Genomic DNA, 17,294 nt, shown 5'->3' on the forward strand with positions numbered 1-17,294 from the left:
TAATCTCACAAACCAAGCAGTAAAATATAAACTATGATTTACACAGCTCTGACATGGCCCTGCCTGAAGCAAGACAGCATACGATCTGCTGGCTGAGTCTTTGTGTCTGGTTGTTTAGTTTTAAGTTGCTTAATAACAAAGTTAGGCAATAGATTCTGAGAGCAGGCAGACGCTAGTGAGGATGCCTGCAGCTTCCTGCTCTCCGTAGTCATGTGACTCACCGTGGGTCATGTGACTCACACAGTGTGCATTCAAGGAAGTGGTAGAAGCTGCAGCAGTTGTGGAGTGACAGAATACTAAGGGAACACAGCACATTGAGTGAACACTCACCTGGGTCAGCCAGCACAGTCAGCATCCACCTGTCATGAGATTGAACAGGTGAGCAGACTCACATTATTGTCCATTCTGTCTGTAACACCTGGCTGCTCTATCAATCCTGGGGACACTTCTTCAATAATTTGTATTAACTCTCCCATGTGAGGTGGTCTTTGTGCAGGGTGGAAAGTAATTCCTGTTAGGACACCACCTTGGCTGCAGGTCACCTAAACTGGGTACTGATTATCCACATTACTGCCTATTCTGGATCCCTCTCTTTGCTTGGTGATACTGTGTACAGGTTCCTAGTATGGACTCCACCCTGGCTACATGCCAGCTGGCATGGAGAATTTAATATATATTAGTATTCTATATTCTATACCTTGTGCAGGGCTATGCTTTAGATCCAAAAGGTAGATCCACAGATGTAGTAGAACTACAACTCCCATGATGCTTTATATGCCTTTAGTATGGCAAAGCATCACGAAAACTTATCTCTCATTCAATAGATTTACTAGCCTTAATAGAAACCTGGCTCTCCCCCTCTGACACTGCCACCCCTGCATCTTTGTCCTTCGGTGGTCTCCAACTTACCCACAACCCAAGAAACTCTGAATGTAAAGGTGGTGGTGTTGGGTTTCTCCTCTCCCCTCACTGCTCTTTTAACCCCTTAAGGACCAAACTTCTGGAATAAAAGGGAATCATGACGTGTCAGACATGTCGTGTCCTTAAGGGGTTAAACCTCTTCCCACCCCCCTTCCCTCTCTTTCCCATCATTTGAAATACACTCAATTCGCCTTTTCAAACCCTTCTCTGCTAACATTGCTGTTATTTACCGTCCCCCTGGTTCCTCTCTTCTCTTCCTTGACCACTTTGCTGCCTGGCTACCCTATTTCCTCTCTTCTAACATTCCATCCCTAATTCTCGGGGACTTCAATATTCCCATAAACCCACCTTTGACCTCTGCAGCCACTAAACTACTTTCAATGACTTCCTCCCTCGGGCTATCGCAGTGGGCAAATTCTCCCACCCATGTAGCTGGCAATACCCTTGACCTAATCTTCACTTATGCATGTACAGTAAATAATATCTGCAACACTCCATATCCACTCTCTGATCACCACCTCTTATCATTTGCTCTTGCATACCCCCTCACGCAACAACCTCAGCCTAACCCCCCTCAACTCAGGAGGGACCTTAATTCTCTTGATCTCCAACAGTTGTCAGCTGACATTGATTCACAACTGCTGTCCATCCCTTCCCTATCCTGTCCTTCACTGGCCATCTCCATATATAACTCTACTCTTACATCTGCCTTGAACACTGCAGCGCCACTCCAAACAAGCACCTCGAGGAGGACCCGCCCCCAACCATGGCATACTAAATCAACGCGCTACCTGCAAAGATGCTCCCGTTGTGCTGAACGCTCCTGGAGGAAGTCTCGTACCCAATCAGACTTTCTCCATTATAGATTCATATTGTGTTCATACAGTGCAGCCCATGCCCTTGCCAAACAGTCCTATTTTTCCTCTCTCATTAGTTCATGCTCCCGCAACCCCAGGCGTCTCTTTGACACCTTTAATTCTCTTCTTCGCCCTGCTGTGGCCACCCCCAAAACTAACCTTACTTCTGATAACTTTGCATGTTACTTCACTGACAAGATTGAACAGCTAAGGAAATAATTCTCCCCTCCTTGCCTTTCTGTTTCTCAATCACACATAGATCATGCCTTTCCTACCCTTCAGACATTCTCCCCAGCTACTGACCAAGAGGTGGCTGCTCTTCTTTGCTCCTCTCGCCCCACCACTTGCCCGCTCGATCCTGTCCCATCTCACCTTATCAGATCTCTCTCCACTTGTCTCGTGCCTTCTCTAACACACATCTTCAACTGCTCGCTCTCTTCTGGCATCGTCCCTGCTGACCTTAAACATGCCACTGTAGTACCTATACTAAAAAAACATCCCTCGACCCATCCACCCTCTCTAACTACCGTCCCATATCCCTGCTCCCTTTTTCCTCAAAGCTTCTGGAAAGACTTGTCTTTACCCGTGTGTCTCATTTCCTCAATTCCAACTCTCTCCTTGACCCCCTTCAATCTGGCTTCCGCCCCCTCCACTCTACAGAGACTGCCCTTATCAAAGTCACTAACGACCTAATCGCAGCTAAATCCAAAGGCCACTACTCCATACTAATTCTTCTTGACCTCTCAGCGGCCTTTGACACCATTGATCATGCTCTCCTTCTTCAAACTCTTCAATCGCTTGGTCTCTGTGACTCTGTCCTCTCGTGGTTTTCCTCTTATCTCTCCCAACGCTCATTCAGTGTCTCCTTTTCTAATGATACCTCCTCCCCTCGCCCTGTCTCGGTTGGAGTCCCCCAAGGCTCCGTCCTTGGTCCCCTTCTATTTTCTCTTTATACTGCCTCTCTTGGTAAACTCATTACCTCTTTTGGATTCCACTACCACCTGTACGCTGATGACACCCAGCTATATCTCTCCTCCCCGGACCTCTCCCCTGCCGTCCTGCAACGTGTCACTGCTTGCCTTTCTTCCCTCTCTGACTGGATGTCCTCCCGCTTTCTGAAACTCAATCTCTCAAAAACTTAGCTCCTTGTCTTTCCTCCTCCTAATACTGATCCTCCTCTTTCGCTCTCCCTTCAAGTTTGTGGTACCAACATCAGTCCATCCTTGCAAGCGCGCTGTCTTGGCGTCATACTTGACTCTGGTCTCACCTTTGAGCCTCACATCCAGCATGTTGCCAAATCCTGTAGATTCCATCTTAAAAACATAGCCCGCATCCGCCCCTTTCTTGCACCAGATACTACCAAGGAGCTTGTCCATGCTCTAGTAATTTCCCGCATGGATTACTGTAACCCTCTCCTGATTGGTCTTCCCAAAAGCCGTACTGCACCCCTACAGTCCGTAATGAACGCTGCTGCTAGACTGATTTTCCTCTCTAGTCGTTTCTCTCACACCTCACCCCTCTGCCAGTCCTTACATTGGCTTCCTGTGTGCTATAGGAGTCAATTCAAGGTACTAACTCACACCTATAAAGCACTGAACAACCCTAGCCCCTCTTATATCTCCTCACAGATCCATAGGTATGTCCCTTCTCGGTCTCTCCGCTCTGCCCGTGACCACCTCCTGTCTGTTGTCCGCACTCGTACGGCCAACTCGCGCTTGCAGGACTTCTCGCGGGCGGCTCCCTTCCTATGGAATAGCCTGCCTACCGCCATCAGACTCTCCCCTAGTCTTGCATCTTTTAAGAAGTGCCTTAAAACCCATCTCTTTAGGAAAGCTTATGGCCTCCAAGACTAACCAATACCTCACATACCTGTCTCCTGCCCTCTCCTAAAGGGCAGTCCACCTTATTTGATTGCAAATTCCTGTCCTAATATGTTTTACACCCCACCTCCTATAGAATGTAAGCTCGATCGAGCAGGGTCCTCTTCAACCTATTGTTCCTGTAAGTTTATTTGTAATTGTCCTATTTATAGTTAAATCCCCTCTCATGATATTGTAAAGCGCTACGGAATCTGTTGGCGCTATATAAATTGCAATAATAATAATAATAATAAAACTGTAGTTTTAAAACATCTACCTTTTGAAAACCCCTGCTTTAGGTTGGCATTAAACATGGTGGGGAAAAATAACAATTGCTGCTAAGAGTGAATCCCATGTTGTACTGTGTGTCTGCAAATCATGGTTTACTACCTTGCTATCATTCTGCCTTTTTGTTCTGCATGCTACCTCCCTTCCCCTATGTTGTGTGAGACTAAGCAATTGGTAACAACTGACACTGACTGTATTCCATCTACCCTGAGGAAAAATAATTACCTTAACTACTCTCTCTCACTATTCATAAACTGTGAATCCTCTCTCCTAAGCACTCACTTGAGGTTTCTTTAATCTCCAATCTTTTTCTTCTTCCTAGCAGGAGGAAGCTCTTGGTATTCAGACTGGTACATAAAAAGAGGTGGATGTAGTGAATTTAGCGGTAAGGGGACATGCTACACTATTAGAGAGACAGAGGAAGTTAGAGCTATTGACTATTTTATAGTCAGCTAGTCCACACATGTTTTGTTCCCCTGCAATCTTCCTAAGCTTCCATACTTATTTCCATCTTCAAAACATTGTAGCGCAAAATTATTTGAAGAGTAGTAAAAGAAAGAAAGAAATCATTTATTTATTTTAATCAATGGGCCTGGTGCTTTAGCTTCCATAGAAATGGTGCTTCTCTATGACTTCGCTGTTTCTATGGAACTTTCTTCCCTGCTCCGTTAGACTCTCACCCAGCCTCCATTCTTTCAAATATCTTTAAAAACGCACTCCCGGGGCGGGGCCGGGCCGCAGAGCTGGATGGCAGCCACGAGCTTTAGCTCTGGCCCAAGACACCAAAAAACGACTTAAAAAGCTGTCATGAGACACCCTAAAGAGGACATCCCGGTAATTAAGTGGTGGCACACTCACCCTGCACCAGAAAGACACCTGTAAGACACCGATTACGCACCGGGGAGCGGAAAGTTGGCAATCACGGCCGCACATGACCGGGAGCCTGGAAAGACAAAGCGGCCCAGCAGGGCGGACGTTAAGTAAGGGACCCAAACCCGATTCCACGCGGACAGGCCCTGCCGGCGGCGCGGCCCCGCTCCCCCCCCCCAGGCCGGTGGGGGTTATCCCGGCGACATGGTGACGACCTTCGCGGCAACGGAAGTCCCCGCGAGTCGATCGCCTACACTGGCAAGGGCTTCCCAGGAACAGCCCGCCAGCAGATAAGTGCAAACGGAATATAAGCGGGCATGGAGAGGTCTACCTACCTTTATGTGGAGGCTTCTGCATGCGGCTCGAGGGGCCCAGACGTCTGCCGGCCCCCGGACGGACACCCCGTGTGGCCTACCCCCTGGTAACAGTTCTGGACCATGCATCTGGGTTTGAGGGGGGCCCGGAGAAGGATGTCTCTGGCGCAGTAAGTCCTGTGGGGCTAGAGGGCACCGACCCCCTCCGGTATACCGGTATACCATGGGGGGGGAGGTGCACCGGCTCTAAGTTTGAGGCCTGTACTGGGTGAGACTCGTGGGCCCAGGTGTTATCAGGCAGCGTGAGTGATGCTGGGGAGGTGCAGGGGACAGCGGGTGCTGGGACCTTTGGTGAGGGGTCTCCTGGACTGGTCTGGATCCCGAGTGCCCACGGCATCGCGGAGCGCTCCGCGGGGGAACAGGTTCTAGGGGAGGACAGACGGAGGACTGGTGTCCTAAAAGACCTCATCGACCCTGTGTGCGGACAGCTTACCGTATTATAATTCGGCTCAACACTTGAGATACGCTGCCTGTATTGTGGGATCTTGCTGCACGGGACAATCTACGGGACTAACCATGCCAGCTAGCTTGTATACAAACCTGAATGCTTACACCGTATTGTGATTTTGCTCAACAACGAACACGCAGTCTCTGACATGAGACCCTACTGCACAACTGAAAATTCCAGGACTATTCTTATAAGCAAGCTCACGTGCAAATCCGGACTCTTGAGAAGTTCCACAACTATGCTTAGATATGCATAATGATTACTTAAGGGCTTTTATTCACGTTCTTAGTTAATGCCGTTCTCATACGAACAAGTTTTATTATTATTATTTCCTGCTTAACGCCGCCCCCGGGCGCCCCCGTTTACTGTTGTTGAATAATAACATATTTGCACCCTAGGTTCAGGTTATACATACCTTGTTTGCCTTTAATTACCTGCATTACATAACTAACCACTGTCTACATCAGATTGCACGCTATGTCATGAATATCTCCTTTGAAATTGCAATCGCCTGTTAATTGCATTCCTCCACTTACATTGCATATAACTACTAGCTTAGCTCTCATAATGTTATAGCCCATGTAAATGACTTTTATTTCCTTTGCATTCATTGTTGTTGCAGGCCTATGCCATAATTCATTAGATGCAATTATGTGACAAACGGCTAAGACCTATCACAGCCTTATGATGCTTACTTACTATACTGTAATAGGCGTGGAAACGCTGTTTATGCTGCAGTACCTGGAGCTTCAGTCTAGGGGCGTAAACCACTGCATACATAACCTTTCTCAGAATGGCAGCAAGCATTATGAAAACTTTTTAACAAACGAATGCGCAACGTAAACTACGGCTTAATAATGTATACATACCTTTACTGCATGTAGCAAGCGTATTTACATCATACGCTACAGACCGATAGCATCACTTTAATTGTTCAGGCGCAGCCCACAGAGGATAAAGCGCTATACCTGCAGGCTTTCTAATGCATATAAGTCTCACTGTACCGACAGCACAATCATAGGCTTAGATAGTCATAGCTTGATTACACAGTAAAGTAAAGGTTATGTCCAATGTAGATTACCTTCTTATTAGTACATATAGATTCTTGCTCTCTTACCTAGTTACCAGCAATTGAAGTGCACACTAAGGCGTAAGTCGACTATACATAACAATCAGACATTAGCCTTGTTCAACCTACCCCACTTTTACTTTGGCGTGATAAAACGCCCGGAGATACGTGCATCGAACCAGACCCAAGGGAGCCCGGAGATAAATATACTCCGCAGCTCCTGCGAGGGCCTCCACGTAATCCCTTCACCCTATTCCTGACTCCATGGAGAGTCTGGACATTTATCTTTTCATTTAATTGATAACCTTAATTTTAATATTATTTTCATTTTAATATTGTATCACTAAACTTAGAGGCTGTGCTTGCTGAGGCCGAATTAGGCTGTTGGTGTTTGACACTCCAGGGCTCGGAGTTATATTGACATGTTAAATAGGAGCATGTTTTGCTTTGTGCCACCATCGACCAGCCAACTTACCGTGCAACCGTAGAGCTACCTATTATTTACCTGCCGCTCATTATTATGCCGTTAAAGGACCACTCTAGTGCCAGGAAAACATACTTGTTTTCCTGGCACTAGAGTGCCCTGAGGGTGCCCCCACCCTCAGGGTCCCCCTCCCGCCCGGCTCTGGAAAGGGGAAAAGGGGTAAAACGTACCTTTTTCCAGCGCTGGGCGGGGAGCTCTCCTCCTCCTCTCCGCCTCCTCTCCGCCGGCTGAATGCGCACGCGCGGCAAGAGCTGCGCGCGCATTCAGCCGGTCGCATAGGAAAGCATTTACAATGCTTTCCTATGGACGCTTGCGTGCTCTCACTGTGATTTTCACAGTGAGAATCACGCAAGCGCCTCTAGCGGCTGTCAATGAGACAGCCACTAGAGGATTAGGGGGAAGGCTTAACCAATTTATAAACTGCTATGTTTATAAAGAAATGGGTTAACCCTAGCTGGACCTGGCACCCAGACCACTTCATTAAGCTGAAGTGGTCTGGGTGCCTAGAGTGGTCCTTTAAGTACGATGTTATACTATGATGTTATCTTGCTACATTATCTTTGTCGCACATATATGCCTTTCTGATGTACACGCTAATAAACCTTGAATGATAAAAAAAAAAAAAAAAACGCACTCCCTCTGGAATGTAAGCTTGCTTGAGCAGTTTGTCCTGTTAGTCCACCTATTGTACAGTGCTACAAAGTTTGTTGGCACTTTATAAATTATAATAGTAATAATTGGTCCCTATGTTAATCTGGCCCTGACCATTAGAAAATATAAAGAGATAATGATGAAATGAATGCAAGGTGAACTATCTCCAGTTTAAAAATGTTAATCACAAGTAAAGTATTTTTCTTTTTATATTTTTGCAGTGAAAAAGTCCATGTTATCTCCACAGACGATTATAAACATAAAGAATTAAAAATGAAGCCCTGCGCTAAAACTCCCACTACTCCTGGGCAGCAACAGTGACTGTAGAATAGTCAATACATAGAATAAAAACAAAAGTTTCCTGTGCATTATCCCAAATCCCTATGTACAGTTATATAACTGGAGGTTTCTTTATAATCTCCAATGGCCATTAAAGTGAAAGCACATCTGTCACTTTAAGGCAAAATCGCTTAGTGAAGTCCAATTAAATTTACAAAAGATTGAACAGATTAGACAGCTCCCCCCACTCTCACTTGCACAGCCAAGCAAAGGGAGAGAAGAGCTATCAATCAACCTGGTATGTTGGAGAAAAAATAGAGCAGTGAATAATATAGAGATATGCCTATAGTTAAGTCCAAGAAACTAGGTATCTAAAAGTTAAACACAAAAATATTAGAAACACTAAAAAGATATGTATCCTAGCATAAACAGTAAAAACTGTAACTTTATTAAGCAGACTATAGAAAGGATACAATTGGACAGTGTCTAATAAATGCTTGTGAAAACGACTACGAAATTCCCAGTGGATATGCTTAAACGCCAGAGGGTAGGATTTAAAGCATAAAAAATGCTATACTATGTAAATATCCCTATTAGGTGTCCACATAGGAAAACAAAAGAAAACGTAGTAGATTATATACCTTTGAATCTTACAGAGGTTGGACAGTTAGGTAGAGGGAGACAGAGTTGCACAGTGATAAAAAGGACATAAAGTGTCCATTGTACATCGGCTTACAGAATAGCTAAGGGGTGTAAAAGGTTAATAGGATATATGATGATTTGTATAGTAGAGTTAGGTTTCAGTACCCAGTAAGCCTCTAAATCTCATCTCCTATAAACTCCCCCCAACACCTTTGTGGGTGTTCAATCGCTAATAAGCCCTGTAGACTGTCCCCTTAAGCTGCCGTTACACTAGTCCAGCTTGTAAGTTCAAATGAACAGACATCAAGTTAACGAAAAAAAGGAAAAATAATAAAAGTGGTCAGAAGGGGATTCCCTCGTGCATAGTGCTCGGTGAGTGCTCAGTGAGTGAGGAATCCGCCTGCAAACGAAACCCGACGCGCGTTTCGGAGTGTAATACTCCTTCGTCAGGGGCTAGAATTTGCCGCCCGGTCTCCCCTCGGTATTTAAATGTAGGCTAGCCAATCCATGGAGTCAACGTCAATTACGTCATTGATGACGTGTCGCTAAAGCGATCACGTGTGAAAAAGGTGGGCGGAGTGAACCGCTACGTCAGAATGATTGGCAGCCGAATGTCCCATTCAATTACCTAACTCTCCTGTTAACGAAGAACGTTTGAGAGTTAGGTATAAGCTCCATAGTGGGCAGTGGGACATAATCAGGCTGGTTGGCAGCCAAATGTACCTTTCAATTCCCTGACTCTCCTGTTAACGAGGGACATTGGAGAGTTAGATGTAAGTTCCATAGTGGGCAGTGGGACATAGGAAATCTCTCTTCACTATCAGGACAGTGTTAATTATCTGTTTTGCTGTTGGTTTTAATTTTATGTAGATATATACTACAAGTCTGCACACAATTTATAGTGTATTTGGCTAGTAGTTGTAGATATATACAAAATACAAGTTTTCGATTGGGTTTGTTATTCACCAATATATTGTCTCAATTATTTAAAGAGGTATATATCCTGTTGTTTAGTATCTTATAAGGGTTGCAGAAACCTTTTATCCTTTTCAAGGTATGGGCTCACCTTTTTTGAGGACGAGGACTTTTTGCCTTTTACTTTTTGTAGAGACAAAACCAGAGTATTTACTCTTATGTCCCAACATAAGGGAAAGAATATGGGGTTGAATCCACCAATATATATACTTATTGATATTTAGTCCTTCATCTAGCGGTGAGCGAGATTCAAAGGAGATAGAATCGGCCCAAATGGTCAAGGTAGGGTCAGGGGAAGTAGTGAAGTGAGAGTGGGGGGAGCTGTCTAATCTGTTCAATCTTTTGTAAATTGCATATCCATATCTGGGTTCAAGCCCAATTTAGGTGGAACTGGTACCACCATCCTGGCCCGTTACCCTAGTCTCCGATTCAACAGTTTGCTGGTCAGAGACAGGGGTACTTTATATCCAATCCTCTCATTTAAGTTCACAAGGGTTTAAGACCCAATTTTGGTCAGAAGAGAGACTTATTTTTCCAAATAAAAGACTAATGGCAGGTTTCCTAGCAAATAAACCCAATGCCACAAAATGGTGTAAAGATGCCGAATTAATTTTCTCTGAATCAGATTTCCAACCGGACGATTTAAATTACTCCTTGACAGCAGGTTTCAACTCCCTCACACATCTATATAAGCAACAAATTAGGATAAGTTGGGAAATAGCCTCATTGGAGAATTATTTGAAAAAAAGTACCTAGGGGACTAAGAATCCCAACGACTCCTAGCTCACATATAGAGGAAGAGGAATTTACCAAGGAGTGGGAGGAGGCAGCTAGTCAATGTTCCGCACGTTTCATGCAAATAATATGTAAATTCGAGAATAAGAAATTATCAGAACTTGAAAAAAAGATTGAAAGTGAGGTTGAAAAAATTCAACAACTAAAAACAGACCCAGCCTTTGGCTCTAGTGAAAGCAAATTACAAGTCAACTTAGAGAAATACCAATCCATAATAAAACAAAGAAAACACCAAAAGTTTCTAAGAGACCATAGAGACTTTAAAACGGGCAACGTGTATAAGAGGTTTAATAACAACAAAAAAAGAAGAGTTGACAGTGATCAAATCTCAACCTCTGAGTACGAGTCCAGTGAATCTGAGACAGACCTAACAGCGACCCCCTCCACCTCTAGCGACAGGGGGATCCTTAAAAAAGGGGTTACTTTTTTAGACCATACGCAGGGGGGGGGGAAACTGCCCTTTCCTGCGACCAAGGCCCAGAAGACAGTTCAACAGAAGGAACCGGTACTAAATGATAGACAAATAGTCAATTTGTCCAGCTACACTCCAACTCAGTCTGAACTGGACTTATTGGCTAAAGGCCTATCTTATATCCCCGTACCACGTTTCGACAAATTTACCTGGGTCAAAGATATCCACCTCTTTGCCCGCAAACTTATTCTGCACAAGAATTATCTCTTGAACGAAGAGAAAAAAGCAAAAAATCTAGGTCTAGAACTCAGGGACTACCAGCTAACTATGATGCTGGCTGAATTACTAGAAGAAAATGATATAACTGAAGTAGCCAAATACCCTCAAACAACTCTGAGGAACAAAAGTCGTTATTGCCCGAGATTGGGAGATTCAAAATATGTTGAAACTTTTGTAGAACTCGTGTGTGAGGAAATTGAGAAGATCCCACCGAGTGAAATAAGCTACAAACCAAATTCCAACCTAACAACAACAGAGTATAGGGCTTTGAAGGGTTTACAAGATAACCAAGTTATAACAATTAAACCCTCTGATAAAGGGGGCAATATTGTCATCATGGACACCCAAAATTATGTGGAAATGAATAAACGGATCCTGGAAGATCACACCACTTATAAAATCTTAAAACAAGATCCCACACAAACATTCCTAGAAAAACTAAAAAACATTTTAATACAGGGCTTTGAGGATAATCTCATTTCAAAAGATGAATTTAATTACATGGCTGTGGGCAGTCCCCGTATCTCAACTTTTTACAGCTTACCGAAAATTCACAAACTGTATGAAGTATTAACGGGTAGACCCATCGTTTCAGGAAACGATAATATGACCCAAAATGTGAGTGTATACCTGGATTACGTTTTGAAACCATTGGTAACGAAACTCCCGTCATACTTGCGGGATACCAAGCAGACCTTATCAGTATTAACCCAGGTCCAGCTACCAACAAATTCCCTAATCTGCAGCCTAGACGTTGAGTCTCTGTACAGCTCAATTCCACACCTACTGGGCATAAAACACACGGAATTTTTCCTGCGAAAGAGAGGAACATACTTGGATAAACACACAGACTTTACATTAAAACTCCTCAATTTTGTGCTAACACACAACTTCTTTCTATTCGATGGAGTGTTTTACCACCAGGTGCAGGGGACTGCTATGGGGACGTCTTGTGCGCCCTCATATGCCAACCTGCACCTGGGCTGGTGGGAGGAACAAATCGTTTTTTCACCTTCCTCCAAAAATCCCCTGACCCAGTACATTCACCTTTGGAAAAGGTATATTGACGATATCATAATCGTCTGGACTGGGTCAGGGGAACAATTCCTCCATTTCATGCAAGACCTGAATATCAATAACTTAAACCTTAGACTCACTGCTGAGATTGGTACTCCCTCACTGAGCTTCCTGGACCTTGTGGTCTCCCCAGATCAAAAAGGTGGAGTCAAAACAAACTTGTTTAGGAAGAGCACAGCAACCAATAGCTTGCTGAATTGGGAAAGTCACCACCCTACTCAACAGAAAAAGGGGATCCCAATTGGCCAATACCTGCGCCTGAGACGCAATTGCTCGAATATAGATGACTTCAAGATAAAAGCAAAAGAATTGCGTCAGATGTTCAGGTCAAAGGGATACCCCAACAAATGCCTAAAGAAGGCTTACCACAGGGCATTAATCACAGAACAGGAAAGTCTCCTTAGGGAACAAACAATCTCACCCTCGAGTTCTAAGGAAACAGAGCAAAAACAACTAAGATGTATAGGCACTTTCGATGCCGGTTGGGATCAGGTCAAGACAATTATGAACCGCTTCTGGCCTCTGTTGAAACAGGATGCACAGCTGAAAGATGTCCTCCCTGTATATGCCTCTTTAACAGCTAGAAGAGGCAGGAACTTAAAAGACATGTTGGTACATAGCCATTTTCAAGCAAAAAAAGTTCCAACACATTGGCTGTCGAACAAGATCAAGGGCACTTATAAATGTGGAAGGTGTAAAGCCTGTAACCATATAAATACAAATTCTAAAACTTTTAGTGACAGCACCCGTACAGAAAATTTTGAATCCTCATCCTTTTTCAACTGCAATTCTAAAGGAGTGATCTACCTTATTACATGCCAATGTCAACTCATGTATGTAGGGAAGACTTTTAGACCCCTTAAGAAAAGGATTCTCGAACATATCAATTCAGTAAAGACCGCGAGGAATATCGAAACTCCTGTCTCCAGACACGTAAAAACAGCCCACAATGGGGACTCCAATGTCCTCAAATTTCTGGGCATTGAACTGATTAAACCAGACCAGAGAAAAGGCAACTGGGATCAACGTCTGAGAAGACGCGAATGCTATTGGATATACCGCCTAAAAACATTGTCCCCCAGGGGACTTAACGAAGGGTTTTCATATACCCCTTTTATTTAATAAGTCTCTAAAAATAACATCCTTTAGAATCTAGAGCAATATAGATATTGCCAGATTCCAGCGAGTCCAATCACTTATGAACATGTATACTCTTTAACGTATAGGTATACAATTTTTTAATCACCATAAGCACCAAATCTAAAAGGATTTTCTGTCCCCTCCCCCCTCCCCCCTTCTCTCTTCACTACTTCCCCTGACCCTACCTTGACCATTTGGGCCGATTCTATCTCCTTTGAATCTCGCTCACCGCTAGATGAAGGACTAAATATCAATAAGTATATATATTGGTGGATTCAACCCCATATTCTTTCCCTTATGTTGGGACATAAGAGTAAATACTCTGGTTTTGTCTCTACAAAAAGTAAAAGGCAAAAAGTCCTCGTCCTCAAAAAAGGTGAGCCCATACCTTGAAAAGGATAAAAGGTTTCTGCAACCCTTATAAGATACTAAACAACAGGATATATACCTCTTTAAATAATTGAGACAATATATTGGTGAATAACAAACCCAATCGAAAACTTGTATTTTGTATATATCTACAACTACTAGCCAAATACACTATAAATTGTGTGCAGACTTGTAGTATATATCTACATAAAATTAAAACCAACAGCAAAACAGATAATTAACACTGTCCTGATAGTGAAGAGAGATTTCCTATGTCCCACTGCCCACTATGGAACTTACATCTAACTCTCCAATGTCCCTCGTTAACAGGAGAGTCAGGGAATTGAAAGGTACATTTGGCTGCCAACCAGCCTGATTATGTCCCACTGCCCACTATGGAGCTTATACCTAACTCTCAAACGTTCTTCGTTAACAGGAGAGTTAGGTAATTGAATGGGACATTCGGCTGCCAATCATTCTGACGTAGCGGTTCACTCCGCCCACCTTTTTCACACGTGATCGCTTTAGCGACACGTCATCAATGACGTAATTGACGTTGACTCCATGGATTGGCTAGCCTACATTTAAATACCGAGGGGAGACCGGGCGGCAAATTCTAGCCCCTGACGAAGGAGTATTACACTCCGAAACGCGCGTCGGGTTTCGTTTGCAGGCGGATTCCTCACTCACTGAGCACTCACCGAGCACTATGCACGAGGGAATCCCCTTCTGACCACTTTTATTATTTTTCCTTTTTTTCGTTAACTTGATGTCTGTTCATTTGAACTTACAAGCTGGACTAGTGTAACGGCAGCTTATGGGGACAGTCTACAGGGCTTATTAGCGATAGAACACCCACGAAGGTGTTGGGGGGAGTTTATAGGAGATGAGATTTAGAGGCTTACTGGGTACTGAAACCTAACTCTACTATACAAATCATCATATATCCTATTAACCTTTTACACCCCTTAGCTATTCTGTAAGCCGATGTACAATGGACACTTTATGTTTATCACTGTGCAACTCTGTCTCCCTCTACCTAACTGTCCAACCTCTGTAAGATTCAAAGGTATCTAATCTACTACGTTTTCTTTTGTTTTCCTATGTGGACACCTAATAGGGATATTTACATAGTATAGCATTTTTTATGCTTTTTTTTTTTTATAAATTCTTTATTTTTGTTGTGCATGGTTTGACAAAAAGATATATGTTGCCACAACAGCAGACATAATCACAACAATATCATAGATTCAGATGTATGTGGCATTGAGGGGAACGCACATTTTTAAACAATTTTTAACATATGTAAACATAGTAAGACTATCTAGTGTTAAACTGCATGCAAGTGTCAGCATTAGTAAATACTCGATTAGAAAACTTATAATGATCATTAGCAGTAGGGCAAAAGAAATAATAACATGTTACTAAGCAAGATATGTTGGTCACGTTAACCCGGTTGTGCATTTTTAGGTAAAGTATAGGTGTAACGTGTATATAGGAACAGGTTTAGGTAGGTCAAACGCTTATGGCGCGTGTGAGGCACGATACAAGTATGGTGCTTAGTGAGACATAGATTATGACCTGTTACATTACAGATATCGGCATTTCCAAACTATGCATCGACATAACATGTTGGGTTTACCTAGGTTAACTTACAAGAGGAGATTAGTTGGGACATAAACGAAGTATGTTAATCAACAGGCTTAGTGAATTATCCCTTTGTCATCTGAGGCTTCACAGTATACAATTAATGTATGGTGATCGTCAGTTGTCTTGTATAGGGGTGGGGAGGGTGGGACGGGTATATGTACCTTTTGATATTTAAGTGTAGTGACTAGTTGTCTGCCTGCTGCCGGCTACATCCTCGTCTGCAGTAAAGGCAAACTAACAAAACTTAATGGGTGGGTGGTGTGCCTTCTGGACGCTTCATCGGGGTGCAGCTTTTCGTGCATCAAAATAGTGTATCATATAAGTGTCAGTGCTGACACTTGTCGGTACTGCTACCTCATTGTGTCGTCTGTGGTCATTTAGTCGTTCGGTATATCTGGGGGCAGATTATCGCAATGAGCAGGGTATGACCCCGGAGTCGTGGCGAGGGATGGGGCTTATAACTGTCCGTGTCAGGGATTGCTGTGTCATCTCTGCTCGTCCAGGCCCATCTAGGTAATAGCGGTCAGTGAAGGCGGGATTGCGTGTATGAGGTTACCCGGGGGCCCGTCACGCCTCTCCACCACTAATTAGTAAATGTCTGTCGGGAAGCGTGGGGTGGTGATGTTGCAGGCAGAAGGGTTCCCCTGTGCCATATGCGAGGGGCAAAAGATGAAACCCTGGGGTCTGTCCAGGTGTGCCAGGGCCTTAGTGATGGTTGGGGGTGGGGTAACCGGGAGAACAATAGGAAAGTGTTGGTCTGTTAACTCCCTGAAAATGTCGTGTCTGTGAGCAGCCCCAGGTTAAGTCTAGTTATGGGAGCGTGGTTGGGCGGGAGTCCCAATATCTGTATCAATGGCGTAAAACAGACTTTAGATGCCCGGATGGGCAGGCCACGACTGAGATGCGTAACTAGCATCCAGGGAACGACATGCAGGGCCATTCTTGGTTGGGGGTAATTAACTCCTAATTTGCCTTGGTATGTCAAAGAGGGCTAGTGCTATTTTGTATGCCAGAGTATAGTTATAGCTTCCTCCGTCAGATCAATATGACTGGAGAAATGTCCAGCAATCAAGGGTTAGGAGCTCTCCTGTGTAATTGCAGGCAGATTGTGTTATATGTTGTATTAAATAGATTTGTCCAACGTCCTTTTATTTGTATGATTATGCTGGAATACTCTGCGTCCATTCCGGAGGTCGTCTCATTACTGTCCCGTGTGTATTTCAGGTAGTGAGTGCCACGTAGGGTTCGGGTGTGTGGCCTGCCGGCACGAACGGGATGGATTTTGCCGGGTCCCATGAGTGTGGAGGAGATGTGTTGCTCCCTTGTTCCGTCTGTGCGAGGGAGTCTGGTGGTAGGCCCAATGCCTGTAAAAGCGTCGCTGCGTCGCTCAGCTCTCGGATCTGATGAGTGTCCGTCCCCTGATGTACGGTGAGTGTGTGGTTCATTTGCCATCGGTACTTAAGGTCTCTTTGCCGGAGGAGCGTGGTCAGAGGCTGGAGGGAACGTCTCCAAGCCAGGGTGCCTCTCGAGAGATCGGGGAAGAAGGTCAAAGTCATCCCTTCAAAGTGGAACGGCGTCTTTCCCCTCAAGGCAGTCTGGACTGTCGTTTTGTCTAGTCGAGTGTGGAAGGTAAGGATGACGTCCCGAGTGGCCCCGGTCGGCGCCCTTGGCGGCTTGGGGATCCGGAATACATTGGCAGGGGCAATCTTGTTGACCTGTGCTGGCGGTAAGATATTTGCCAGAAGGCGTACAACAGCTTGGGCTAGGTCAGCTTCGGAGATCCCATCTGAGATCCCTCTTATCTTCAGGTTATCTCGCCGCCCAGCATCCTCCAGCTCCGCCATGCGGTGTTCGT

At 44.4% G+C, this 17,294-nt stretch overlaps 1 protein-coding gene across 1 annotated transcript in view; it reads left to right on the plus strand.

The window, feature by feature from the left end:
- Positions 1–236: 236 nt before the first annotated feature.
- Positions 237–17,294, plus strand: part of ATG7 (autophagy related 7) — a 260,635-nt gene continuing 243,577 nt past the window's right edge. The window contains exon 1 of the mRNA XM_063426931.1: positions 237–378. The gene's annotated coding sequence lies outside the window, so the exon portion shown is untranslated. The remainder of the gene's footprint in view (positions 379–17,294) is intronic.

Source organism: Pelobates fuscus, chromosome 7 (genome assembly GCF_036172605.1).
Source record: "Pelobates fuscus isolate aPelFus1 chromosome 7, aPelFus1.pri, whole genome shotgun sequence".
In the NCBI taxonomy this organism is placed as follows: Eukaryota; Metazoa; Chordata; class Amphibia; order Anura; family Pelobatidae; genus Pelobates; species Pelobates fuscus.